The following is a 14,415-nucleotide window of genomic DNA, read 5'->3' as shown; positions in this document are numbered from 1 at the left end:
TTCATAATAAAATGCAGTTTGTTCAGGATAGTACTTTATTGACAGTACTTTACTAAAAATGACTGCATTCTTGGGATCCCTTATCCTGCAGTTCAAGTCATTAAAGATTCATTTTGTTGAGTCCTTATCAGAAACAACAATCTGAATCTTGACATTTTCTATCCAGCCTAATGGCAGAGCTCTGTGACTAGAGGATGCTACAAAGTTGGTACTTTTTTACTTTGTCTATCTTGTTTTTGCTTTAAAGATAAGACTTAAACCAACAACCTTTTTCCCCTTTAAAGTTTTACTTTGAACCTTAGAACTCAGTCACCTCCACTTAAAATTGTTGACACAAGCAGCTAAGAACCATTTTTTGGTTTCTGCCTAACCTTGTAAGAAGTCTCTATTAAAGCCAGTTCTCTGGGTGTTGCAGTGAACAGTAGTCCTTTTTCTTTCTATGCTGGCACATCCACTTTCTCTACTCTTGGCATGTGGGAGGTATGCCTTCACATAATTGGAAAAATCTGGACTTCTGATGCCAAAGGGTTAAAAGCCTCTTGATTTCTTTGCAGTGATATACAACCACTATCTTATTTTTGATCAGTGGCATTTTGGCCACTGTTTAATTAGCTCACTGAACATTACTGTCAGTACTAGTGTGTTTGTTTTTGTTTTCCTTGGGTCTTTCTTTTGGTGTGGGGATGATCCAGGATTATATTGTGACTGATGTATATTAGTTATTTGTACATTTTTTTTTGGATCTTTGCAAGGGGAAAACCACTAGTAACGAATTTTATATAATTAATTTAAATTTGTTACAGGTTTTCATGTTCAGGATAAACAATTTTTCAACCTTGGGTGAAAATACTTTCAACAGTTTAAGGTGACTGTGTTTTACCTTAGGACAACTGTTGCATGCCAACTTGTGTGCATGTGTGTGTGAAAACACTTCAAAATTAATTTAAAAGATGTAAATTTAAAACTGGTTGTGTATCTAATCGGCCCCAGGTTCAGTAAATAAACAATTCTTTTTAAAAACAAAAACAAATAAATAAATGCGGTTAACATCAGTTTCAAATGAGGTTTAAAAATAGTTCCATGAAAGAGCCCCCTTGACTTCTTATGACATGGCAATCTATGCAAAAGTTCAGTGTCAAGCATGAGATTGGCTGTTAGTTTGAGATAAATACATTTGTTGTATTAAGTAACATTCTATCTCAAAAATTTTATCAGGAATGAATGTTGAATCTTGCAATATGTTTTTAGCAACTATTGAGGTAATATCACTATTTGTATTTAATTATGAATTTTACTAATTGCTTTCCTACAAATATCAATCCACAAGTATTGATATTTGACATGAGTAGACACAATGGACATTTGGCAAAATTAGTCAGATTACGTTGTATTAAGTATAACGTTAACAAGGAATAAACGTTAACTCCTCCTTCATAGTAAATAATCTTAAACTTCATTTCATATTTTCTGAGATGTTCAGTGGATTCCCTGGAATTTCTATGAAGTCTCAGGTGCTAATGTTACTTTTGTCAACTTTGGTACTCATTTCCAACTTTTGAGGAATTATTTTCCTTAACATCTCACTGTTTGCTTATTTGTTGGCTTTTATATCTAATTCCATAATGACCCAAACATGAAACTCTTAACATTTTGTTTCATAATTCAATTCTTCCTTTTATATTTTTAGTAATCCCCTTTCTTCCTGCTGCAGGTCTAATTATTTGGGTTTAGTTTTTCTTTTTCCGGGTTTTGATATTGAATGTTTGTGTTATATGACTAGAGTGTTCTATAGCTGTAAAAATACTGTTAAAACATTCCATGAAGCTTTTCCTTGGTCAGGGGGCTTGGTTTTCCTTTCAAGCCATCACTGTCATAATAATTGTCAAGGTCATGGATAGGGCTAGAAGTGAGCTCAGGTTAACTTCAGTTTATATAAAAGTTCAATTTCTATTGTTCCCAATACTGAATATGAGGTACTGCTCTGACTCTGTACTGTTTCTCATAATAATTATTTTTCATCTAAATTACTCTTCTTTCCATTGATACTTTGTTCCTGTTCCATAGACTTTTATCTGTTATTCTTCTATCTATAATACTCTTCCACAAAATACCGGTGTGGCTAACTTCTCATTATTCAAGTTTCAGATCATTTCTCACTGCCTCAGAAAAGCCTTCCTTGACCAAAACATCTAAAGTTTTTTAAGGTTCTCATCACCAACCGCTGATTCTCTACTTATTATCCTTTTATTTTCTTCATAGCACTTTATCATTTTCAACGTTTCCCATTTAAATAATCAATTATTTACTCCCCCCGCCTCATCCCCACCTGACACTAGAACCTGTAGACTATGAGAGTAAGGACCTTATCTAAGTTCTTCACTGTAATACCCTCAGTTCCAAGAATATGGAGTCTTTCTTCCAAAGAATGAAAACTTTTACTGGATTTTGTATAATTCAGATTTGTTTTATTTATATGCAAAAAGGAAAGCAATGCGGTGTTATGTAACCTGGTTGCATCTCATATGTTATATTGATTTCATGGCAAATTTTGGATACTGCAGTATAAAATATTAATTAAATATCTGATTATAATTTTGCTATCACATAGTCAGTGACAAATAGGAATATTTTGCAGGTTTGTGCTTTACAAATTTATTTAACATGTTTCCACATCTCCTCTATGATGTACAGTAAGAAAACAATAATTAAAGGAGCTAGAAAAGTGATTGTCAAACATACAAAAGAGTATTGTTACATGATATAGAGGTCTATATGTAATACATTCAATTCGGAATATTGAAAAAGCTTGAATACCTTTAACCATATCAAAAGTTGGATTGGATTTAGAATGCATATGCCTATATACAGATATAAACATATTTAGCTTTTTATGCAAAATTGATATTACCATATTTAATATATATATCTGTTATATTAAATACCTAAGCTCACGTGGTTTTAAAAACAAAATATTAAAACACTTGCCTCATACTAAAACTTTTACTTTAAAAGATGTTTAATATTATTTCTTAAACTGAATTTAAAAACTGATGTAAAATACTTTGCCTTTATGGATACAGGATGTTTAATTACATTCAAGAAGCAGTGCCTTGGGGATAAAGGTTGGAACAAACCACCAGTCATGGAGTGATTGATAAGTATAATTTATCTTCACCATTTCCCACCCTGCAACCTCCTTGGTAATCACAGAGGGAAGTATTCCAGGATGCGCAGGTTAAATATAGTAGTGATAGAGAAAACACTAATAACTTTGCTGTAAGGTTTTAAGTAAACTAAAAGCACTTTTCAGAGAATATCAAAATGCTTGAAGATTTTGGACAAACTACATTAATATTAGTGACATTTTGCCACATATTATTATTGCTTGCCCCATTTTACTTTATTCAAGTTTTAAAGATTTCCATCAAAATTTCCAAACACTTTGAAATTAAATCCATAGATCTATGGAGCGCTTGAAAAAGAATGGGAAAAGCCATGAGGAAAATATTTTCTGTAACTAATATTCTGAATGGGAAGTAAATTTTATATTCTGAAATAATATATGTTCTAGCATGTACTGAAGGAATATATTAAAAGGAACCTTGTTTGAGCTACATCCTGTTAGGCAGCTGATGACCAGAGAGGTTTCTCAGACCTAAATTCTAGGATACTCAACAAGTAGAGACTATTGTTTTAGATATTGTATTTACGTGTACTGTTGTATTTTATTATACTATTCTATTATCTCTTTAATTTTTATCAAGTCATGAAGAAGTTGTTCTTGGATGATCTTAACAAGTTGTTACATGCAGGGTGTATCTTAAGACCAGTGGAAAAGCAAAGCAGCTTGATCAGGGTTAGAGTAATATCATTTTTTAATTTATTTGTTTGCATGTAATTTAAATCATTTGATATTTATAACATGTTTTTACCAAAGTATCCATAAGAATTTATCACGTAAAGTTTTGAATAAATTTAGGACATAATGAAGGAAGACATAATAGAAAACAAATAAATAAAATATAAATTGTTTAGCTGGGTTAAATTCATGCAGGAAAACCAAATATTGCTGGAACTCAAGCTGAATTCTCATTAAGATCACCAATTCGCTTGATGGCTCTGTATAAACTGAAATCTTTTGTTAACCTTAGTATTTTAGCTAAAGATAGACATCCGTAGTTCTCAAACTTTAGCCTGCACTAAAATCATTAAGATTTTTAAAACACAGTTTTCTCTTTCAGTAAGTCTGGGGTTGTGCCAGAGAATTTGCATTTCTAACAAGTTCCCAGATGTTGTTTATGCTGCAGGTCTAGGGACCGCACTTTGAGAAGAACTGGTATATATGATGTCATACACACACACACACACACACACACACACACACACACACACACGCAGCGGGACAAGTTTTTTCCAGGGATCAGATTTTTCTATTACGAATCTAATTTTAAACCTAATTGTTTTTGATTTGTCATCTTTAATGTTGTGCATACTTTTCTTATTTTGAGATATAAAGGAATGCACCACCATGTATTACTCAAACTTCTAAGGACAATAGCATAAATACGACTAACTTAGTAGCATCAGATGGCCTCATAAAATTAGTAAATTTATCCAAGCCAAAAAAAAGACTGTTAATTTTTCCATATTAATATATTATTATCTGAATATAACCTTGGTTTAAATCAATGAAGGAATCTAAACAGGCAGTGCCATTGCTTCACTTGTTGTGAAAGAAATATCATTTTAGGACTACTTTCTCTGTGCTGTTAAGTCTGGCGAGCACCTTAAAGGCATTGACTTATTTAATCGTTCTAAAAGCCTATTATGGCCCTAGAACGTGTCATAAAGAGTGAAGTAATTAAGAAAGAGAAAAGTAAATATCGTATAATATCGCATATATGTGGAATTTAGAAAAAAGGTATAGATCCGTGGTCCCCAACCTTTTTGGCACCAGGGACTGGTTTTGTGGAAGACAATTTTTCCACGGACCGGACGGGGGTGGGGGAATGGTTCAGGTGTAATGCGAGTGATGGGGAGGGCAGATGAATCTTCACTCGCTCCACTGCCGCTCACCTCCTGCTGTGCGGCCCGGTTCCTAACCAGTCCACGGCCTGGGGGTTGGGGACACCTGGTATAGAAGATCTTAGCTGCAAAGCAGAAATAGAGACACAGACGTAGAGAACAAATGTATGGATACCAAAGGGGTGGGGTGGCAGGAATTGGGAGACTGGGACTGACACATATACACTATTGATACTATGTATAAAATGGACAACTGTTGGGAACATGCTGTATAGCACAGGGTACTCACCTAGTGCCTTGTGGTAACCTAAATGGGCGGGAAATCCAAAAGGGAGAGGATATCTGTATGTGTATGGCTGTCGTGCAGTGGAGGCTAACACAACATTGTAAAGCAACCATACTCCAATAAAAATTAATTAAAAAAAAAAGTAAAAACCTATTATGTGGATTAAAATACTACTATTTAAAGAAATGTAAGGTAAACTTTAAAACACTACAAAACTTGCCCATTGCCAGTCTTCTAGCTAGTAGTAAATCTATCATCTAATTCAGACAATTTGAGCCCAGAGATCACACTCTGGTCTGATGCAAAATTGAATGACAATGCATGTAAATGAATGAGAGACCTGAAAATCCTAAGTTAGAACATATAAGTCTATATGTAGGTATAGTTAATCATTTTTAATCAATTGATTGCTTGCTGTATCTTTCATGATTAAGTTTGTCTGAAAGTAACTGAAGAAAAAAAATTTAAATTTGACTTAGTAAGATAGAAGTTATTTTTTCCATATTCAGAGAGTCAAGGGAGAAAATACTAGAGATGGAAAGATGCTACATGCTGTCAAGGAATAAGGCTTCTTATCTCTTATGCCTTTGCCATGTTTGGCTTCCATTCCAATGTCATCTAATGTTCCAGTGTAGTTGCTAGAGACTTGGCCATATTTTAAAAATCATGGCCAAATGTAAGTAGGAGATAAAGACACATGACCTTCCATTAAAGCCACTTCTCAGTTGATGTACAGAGCATTTCTCGTTATAGCCTAGTGCTATAGGACCACATCAGGTTGCAAAGAAGGCTAATGATGTAGTCTTTTCTCAGAGTAGCCATGTGGTTACCAAAAAATTTGGCTTTCTATTACTGTGGAAGAAGAAAGGAACGGACATTGGAAGAAAATTGTAAATTTCTGCCAAATTTGTTGATCAACTATCAACGAGTCAATCAGTCATACAATTGGTTATTAGCTAGGCATGGCTGGCTTTCCAAATTTATCTCAGAAAAGTTTACGTTTTGCAAGAGATAATATTACATATTAATCAAATCATTTCCTCTTTCTGGGCACACAGATGACTACATTGTCCAGTCCTCCTTTAAGTTAGATTGTGTATGTATGATTCAGGAATGGCCAATGGAATATGGATACACGTGATGTAGGAACTTCAAGCCTGGACTTGAAAACTATATAGCACAATTCTCCGACTCTCCCTAGCCCTGATACAACAATTGGGACACTATTTTTCTAGATCCTCTGGCTTCAAGTTGTAAAGGGTTACCTGATCCACATCAAATTTTATGTGAGATATGTCTTTATTATCTTAAGTCCATAGAGTTCGAGACCTATTTACTACTATAACATAGTCTACTACTACAAGTATTGTTTAAGTAGAATTAATATCTTGTGTAAATGTTATTTATTACACCAAAAATCTCTTTATTGAGCTTGTTCTCCATACCAGGTACCTCACCTCTATATTAGCATTGTGATGTCATTGACCATCTTGATAAGAAGAATTTTGATGAATTAGGGAGCATGGAAGCCATATCAGAGTATATGTAAGAGAAAGGTGGGCAATAGTGACATTTCTCATCAACTGAGACTTTTTGCTGAGAGTGTGGGTAGAGAAATAGGGTGAAAACAAACAACAAAAAACTAGATTGAAGTCAATGAAAGTTTTTTTTATATAATTTTTTCATTTTGAATAATTTTAAATTTACAGACAAGTTGCAAACATAGTGCAGAGTTTTCTGTATATCTCCCATTCAGTTCCCCCATTTTTACCAGTTTACATTACCACGGCACATTTGTAAAAACTAAGAAACTGACATTTTTACATTGCTATTAACTACCATTCAGACTTTATTTGGATTTCACCAGTTTTTCTGTTAAGGTCCTCTTTCTGTTGCAAGATCCAGTCCAGAGTACCACAAGTAGCTTTCACAAAGTTAGAGGAAATCATTAATATTGATATGATGAGGAAAGCAATGAATATATAAATAGTCCAAAAACAAACTACTAGAGATAAAAATTAGAATATCTGAAGTTACATACCATATAAGCTTCCACGTAAAGAAATCAGAACAAGAACAAATTAAACCCCAAAACAGGTAGAAGTAAGGCAATAACAAACAGCAGAAATAGAACACAGAAAACGCAGAGAAAATTAATGAAACTAAAAGCTGGTTCTTCAAGAAGGTAAATGAAACTAATCAACTGCTTGCTAAGCTAATCAAACATAAACAGAATAACAATTTACCACTAACAGGAAAAGGCAATGGGACATCACTATAGATCCTAAAGATAGTAAAAGGATAATAAAATAATATCAAAAACTTTATAACAATAAATTTTAAAAGTTAGACAAATGGGCAAATTTCTTAAGTGACTCAAACTACTAAAGCTTATTCAAGAAGATGTAGATAACCAGAATAGTTCTACATCTATTTAGGAAATTGAGTTTATAGTTAACTTTCCTACAAAAATATCTTTAGACCAAGAGGTCTTTACTGGTGAATTCTACAAAACTTTAAGGGAAGAAATAATAAGGAATCCCCACAATCTCTTCCAGAAAAAAGAAGGAACATTTTCCAACCATTGTAGAAGACCAATATTATTCTGTTATCAGAATCAAAGACATTACTCAAAAGTAAAACTACTGATCAAAATCCTTCATGAATGCAGATGCAAAAATCCATAAGCAGACATTTGAAAACATGTACAGTAATATATAAAAATAAAGTAGATTAACAAGTGGGATTTATCACAAGAATGAAAAGTTGATTTAACACTTGAAAATTTATCAATTTAATTCAAGCTATATTAAAAGACTAAAATAGAAAGTTAATAAAATCATTTAAATAGATGCAAAAAGTCATTTGACAAAATTCAACATAATACAAAAACACTATCAGAAACTTAACATTAGAAGGCAACTCGACTCCTTCAAAGTTATAAAGGATATCTATAAAAAACCTAAACCTAACATTGTAACTAATGATAAAATATCAAATGATTTCCTCTTAATATCAGAAACAAGGTACAGATTTCTTTTCATCCCACTTCTATACAATGTGTCCTAGCCACTGGAATAAGATAAGAAAAAGAAATAATAGTGCTTGCTACTCAATATTCAGACTAACAAATCATTGAACTGATACTTCATTAAAGAAGATATAAAGGTGACTAATGAGCACATGAATGTTTTTCAATATCATTTATTATTAAGAAATGCAAACTAAAACCACAATGAGATATCATTAGTATATAGTTGAATGTCTAAAATTAAAGACCAAAAATACTAAGTATTTAAAAATGTCGAACAAATGGAACTCACATATATTGTTGGTGAGAGTGCAAAATAATATAGACTCTTTGATAATTAGTATAGGTAAAAATATTATATGTTATATAGGTAAAAATATTAATTTAATCAATTTACAATCCAGGATCCAATTTTTAAATATTTCTCCAGGAGAAACGAAAGCACATTCTCACAAAAATACTATTACTCTAATGTTCCTAACAGCTTCATTCATAATAGAAAAAAACTAGAAAAATCCCAAGTCTGAATTAAATTAGATAAACAAATTGTGGTACATGAATACAATGAAATACTACTCAGCAATTAAAATAAAAGGACTGCTGATATATGCAAACACATGAATGGATCTTAACAGAATTATGCTAAATGAAAGAATCCAGATACAAAAGCATACTTACTGTGAGTCCCTTGAAGGGTAGTAGAATATGCCATCCCAAAATAATGACTGTAGAAATTCAGGACATGCCATTCAAAATATGCCACTTCAATATATTGTTTATTTTGAGCTGTAAGCACTTGAAAAGCAGCAAATGCAGGAAGAGGCTTTCTTTGACCTCCCCTTATCTGCCTAAATTCAGATCCTCCAAAAGGAACTCAACTGTCAATAAATCCATTTCTTGGGAATTTCATTAAACCACAGAAGATTGACTCTTATCAAAGGAGAGTCTAGACATTGACATCACACTCAGACAAACTTTGTGATTAACTACCATATCTTCCATCTATTCTTCTAAAGGCCCATTCATCTGTCCTAAAAATTATTTACTTTCCCCTAAGAGACTTACATTCCTCCTCGCATGTCCCTGTTAAAATGGTAATTAAGTCTGAATTCTAAAGTCACCTCTCTGAGTTACTCATTTTTTCCCTGGTTATCTCTCATGCATATATAAGGTATATATGTTATTAAGTTTTGGCTTTTATCTTTATAATCTGTATTTTATTACAGGAAGCTCAGCTAAGAACTCAGAAGAACAGAGGGAAAATTATTTTTCATCCCCTACACCTTTCATATGCACTTTTAGAAAATGCAAATGTACTGTGATAGTAAGCAGATCAGCATTTGTCAGAGGCCATGAAGTAGGAAAAGGTTAATGACTGCAATGGTGCAAGAGGAAAGTTTATGGAATGATGGAAATGCTTTATGTCTTCACTGTAATGGTAGTGGTTACACTCATTTAAGTTGATATTTTTTAATTGGCAAATCACCCTGTTTTAGTAAAGAGGTGTCAGGGAGCTGGGTCTAAGAACGAGAACTTCAGGGAAATGTGCAGGTTTTTTTGATGTTGGTTTAAAAGCTGAGGTAGCTGAAAGGAGTTGAGATGTTAAAAATTTAGGAGTCCTTGGTATGTAGTGTCAAAGAGATAATAATGGAGCTTGTGATTCTTTATTTAGGCCAAGTACCCACTAAGAGTAAAATTCTAGGTAACCAGGGAGCACTACCATAAAAAAATTTTAAATGAATAAAGAATGTTGACATCGTGCTTTCAGAGAGTTACTTGGGATGGCATTGGATAGCTCAAAGAGAGAGAAGGAGAATCTCAAATATAAAAGTTCTTATTTCAAAGCAGAGAATGAAATGCAGAGCCTTTTAATGACCATGCTGAAAGACTTTCTCTTTGAACAGTTTTAGGGTTATTGCTGCAAACCAAAATCAGAGATTGCTTCCACTACATACAAAAAGATAATTTACCAAAATGTCTGGATATGAAATTAATATACAAATTCAATAGCTTTCCTATTTTAAAAATTTAATAACTATATTAAAAGAATTAGGCTCCTGAAAGACTAAACACTTGTTTGACCCAGTTCCTGATTCTCATTTCTTTACATTATGAGTCTGCCTGAATATCAGCACAACTTCCAGCTTTGTAGACTGCTGGATTTTTAACGATATGATGACTTTTCTAGGAAGTCTTTAAAAGTTGATTATTGCCTAAATCAATATGACAATGAATAAAAGGACATTTTTAACGGTTGGGTTAAAAATTAAAGGATGACCAAACCACACAGAAAGTGCATAGACTCACCACAAGTAAATCCACCAAGTTGACTCTAACACCAATTTAACTATATGCTTTCAAAATAAGAAAAACTGAATGCATAAGAGAACATATTTGTATAAGCTATTGATGCTTCTTTCAAACAATAACATTAGAAAGTTCTTTAAAGCATAGAAGTGTTTTAAGTATCAGACCAACTTTTTCTTTTTAGTTTTGCCATCCTGAGCTTTTGTGACCCTTTATATTCATTTCCTATGTTCCAAATGGCCTAGCCTGCCCTTTTCCTCTATCTCACTTACATGGCCAGGTCTTTTACAATAGGAATGGTTAGCATCAGAAGAAAAATCTATTCACCAAAAATAATTGAAAATCCCTCAGTGTTCTCCATCTTGTTACCCTTCAGCCTTTCTTTTCTATAGCCATTATTTTAGAAGGTAAGTTCTGTCCAAGGCCGACCTTCTCAAGTTTGATTCTCCCTTTAACCAGTGATCCTCCACTATTATGAACTACAATAGAGGTCAAATTACAGATGAAAATCTTTCACTTCACACATATAGTGCTCTCCATGAGGGGAAGTATTATTAGAATTTATAGGAAATGTGGGGGAAAAAACCAAAACTCTCCAACCCTACTTTCTGTTGCCATAGGTACAGATATGCAGTATGTACACACACATATGTACGTATACTATATATAAATTTTTATATAAACTTATAATTCACTTTGTTATATTTAGCAATCAGATAGATGTAATTCCTAATTTTCCAAAAATAAATTCACTTATAAGAAAATTCCAGGATATTATGGCTTCAAGTTAAAGTGTTTCAATGATACTTGCTCAAAAAAATATGTATTTCCATTTAGTCTTTTTATTGTGGGAGAAGTTAGGAAATAATATTAACTTCCTGGGAGTAAAAGTGTAAGTGACCTTTCTGGAACTAACTTAATTTCCATATAAGCAGAAAGGTTTTTAAGCAGCTTCCCATATTCTTAAGGTATTCAGTGACAGGAAAACTGTTGGTAGATGATTAATGCATTAGCAAATACATATTATTTGTATACATCCACTACTACCCTTATTCCAGGGTAGATACACAATAAGGCAAGATAAGTTTATTGTTCTTACACAGTTATGACACAGATCAGGAGAAAATACTACAGTACATGGAGTAATTATGAAACAGTAAAGTGCAAATTAAATTCAGAGAAGAGGTATTAGTGAGAACTGAAGAAGTGGATAAGATTTCATTGACAAAGTTGCCAGTAAGGAAAGGAAGAAGGCATGGAGCTAGAAGGAGAAATGACATTTAAGGAACACAGACTATGTACAATGCAGTATTCTTGGGCACAATCACAGTGCCTGAGCTGGCCCTAGAAGCATGAAATGAAAGAGAAAGGGCATTCCAAGAAAAATAACAACTGTTAGGAAAGAGGAGTTGGCTAAAGATGGTAAATTCAAGGAACAAAAGTAATATCTGCCTTCCAGAAATAAGGCTATACTGAGACAGAATGAGATCACAAAATAAAATGTAGATAAACTCAGGGACAGAACAAGCTACATAATTTGCTATACTATACATAATTTCCAATACATAATAAAAATGGTGGGTGTTCAAAAATTTTTAAGAATTTTGGGATAGTGATAGCAGCGCCTTAAGCAAGAATCAGGCCTTTCTACGCACGTGGCCCTGAGCACAGCACAGGCCACGGGCAGATGAAGCCAGCTCTGCTGAAGGACATTATAAAGGAACCTGAGATTTAGGTATAAAAGCTTGATAACTGATGAGCAATAGGGGAAAACAGGCTCCTAAGCCAGGGAATGACTTGAAATTAGTTATTTAGGAAGATTTACTGGCAGCAGCATATAGGCTGAATCGAGAAGACCTCAGACTGGAGACATGAAGAAGAGTTCAGAATTCAGAGTTCAGAGACCATTGCAATCATCATAGCCTGAGGGAGAGGCTTGTACCAGCCTGGTGGAGATGGAAATGAAGAAGAAAGAAAAATCTGACATATATAGCATGATGACAGATTTTTACCTCCCAAAAGTAACAAACATGGTAATAAATTTTTGTTTCATTTTGGTTTTAACTGGAAGACTGAGAAAATGATCGTAACACATACAAAATGACCACACTGTGAAATGACACACGCCTTAGGAGTGAAGTCAATGAGACCACGTAGAAGCTGTCATCTGAGGTAACAGGTAGCTATCTAGGTTAGAATTCAACTCAAGTTAAATTTCCTGAACATTTAAACTTTCAATGGTGGAAAAGGCTAATTTAGAAAATGATGATTTCCCTGATTCTATAAGGGTTCAAATTTTTGGCAATAGTATTAGTTTCCTATTGCTGCTCTAACAAATTACCACAAACTTAGTGGCTTAACCAGACACTGTTGGTAAGGCTGCATTCTTTCTGGAGACTCTAAGAGGAGAATCTGTTTCCTTGCCTTTTCCAGTTTCTAGAGGCCCCCTACATTCCCTAGGCTATGTCCTTCTTCCATCTTCAATATCAGTAGGGTAGCACTTTTAAATCTCTCTCTCTCTCTCTCTCCACCTCTCTCCAGCTCACACACACACACACACACACACACCACTCCCCTTCCCCCAGATATGCACACCCCTATCTCGGTCTTTTCTGACTTTCTTACCTCTCTCTTATCAAGATTCTTGTGATTACATTGGGACCACCTGATAATCTATGCATCAAGATCCTTGATTTAATCACATCTGCAATGTCCATTTTGTCCCATAAGGTAACATATTCAAAGGTTCTGGAGATTAGGAAGTGGACATTTTATTTTTTCAGGGGAGGGAGCATTATTCTGTCTACCACAACCACTGTTAGGAATTGTCATTTGTTGAGAGTTTGGGCTAATTTTCATCTAGTTTTATTCAGCTCTAAGATCCTAAGGTTCTAAGAGACTTGGGGTTTTTTGTTTGTCTGTTGTTTTTTTGTTTGTTTTTGTTTTTTGACAGGAAAGTAGGATTCATTGGTGGGCATGAGTAAGGAGAGGACAGCACCAAGGCTCTCATGAGTGCAGGGCCTGTCATTTGTCCAGGGGGCCACAATTAGGGATGTATTTGACCCCACAGGTATCTGGGATGAGCCGCTCTTCTGCCACCATGTTTTCAAATTCATCCACATTAAACTTAGTAAATCCCCACTTCTTGGAGATGTGCATCTTCTGGTGGCCAGGGAACTTGAACTTGGCCTTACAGAGGGCCTCAATCGCATGCTCCTTGTTCTGCAGCTTGGTGCCAATGGTCATTATGACTTGGCCAACGTGGACTCTGGCCACTGTGTCCTGGGGCTTTCCAAAGGCACCGCACATACCTACCTGGAGCCTAGATGGAGGACAGCATGCCAGTCATGAATGTCCACTGGAAAGGGCTGTCTCCAAGGTCCCTTAGGGCATCCTGTACAGGCAACAGGCTGCACACACTACCGAGGAGGCTGCTGTTTGCAGCCATTGCATGCTGGGCCCCCCACGGGGAAAAGACCATGGTTGGCTTAATTGGCTGCAACTAAGAAACTTGTTTTGTTGTAAAGAAAGTAGGAAAATGAGACTGGAGCATAAACCAGAGAAGGAGATAAAGGTTGGATTTAACCAAATTTAAGCCCTTACTTTGGATCAATTTCCCAATCGTAAAAAGAGTTGAGCAGAGGGCACAATTTTGGGAGTTAAATGCAGTGAGGATAGTGAGAGGAGAAAAAGTGGTCAGTAATATGGAAAAAAAGTAATAATGATACATAAATTTATGGGATACATTTTTGGTCATTGACCTAAT

At 34.5% G+C, this 14,415-nt stretch overlaps 1 non-coding gene across 1 annotated transcript; it reads right to left on the bottom strand.

The window, feature by feature from the left end:
- Positions 1 to 14,015: 14,015 nt before the first annotated feature.
- On the bottom strand, positions 14,016 to 14,151 carry LOC133079180 (small nucleolar RNA SNORA70). Its single transcript, XR_009698075.1, has one exon. It is a non-coding gene; the product is annotated as a small nucleolar RNA SNORA70 (small nucleolar RNA).
- Positions 14,152 to 14,415: the final 264 nt, after the last annotated feature.

Source organism: Eubalaena glacialis, chromosome 1, assembly GCF_028564815.1.
Source record: "Eubalaena glacialis isolate mEubGla1 chromosome 1, mEubGla1.1.hap2.+ XY, whole genome shotgun sequence".
NCBI lineage: Eukaryota > Metazoa > Chordata > Mammalia > Artiodactyla > Balaenidae > Eubalaena > Eubalaena glacialis.
Note: the sequence above shows the minus strand (reverse complement) of the source record. Positions and strands in the feature narration are given on the sequence as shown.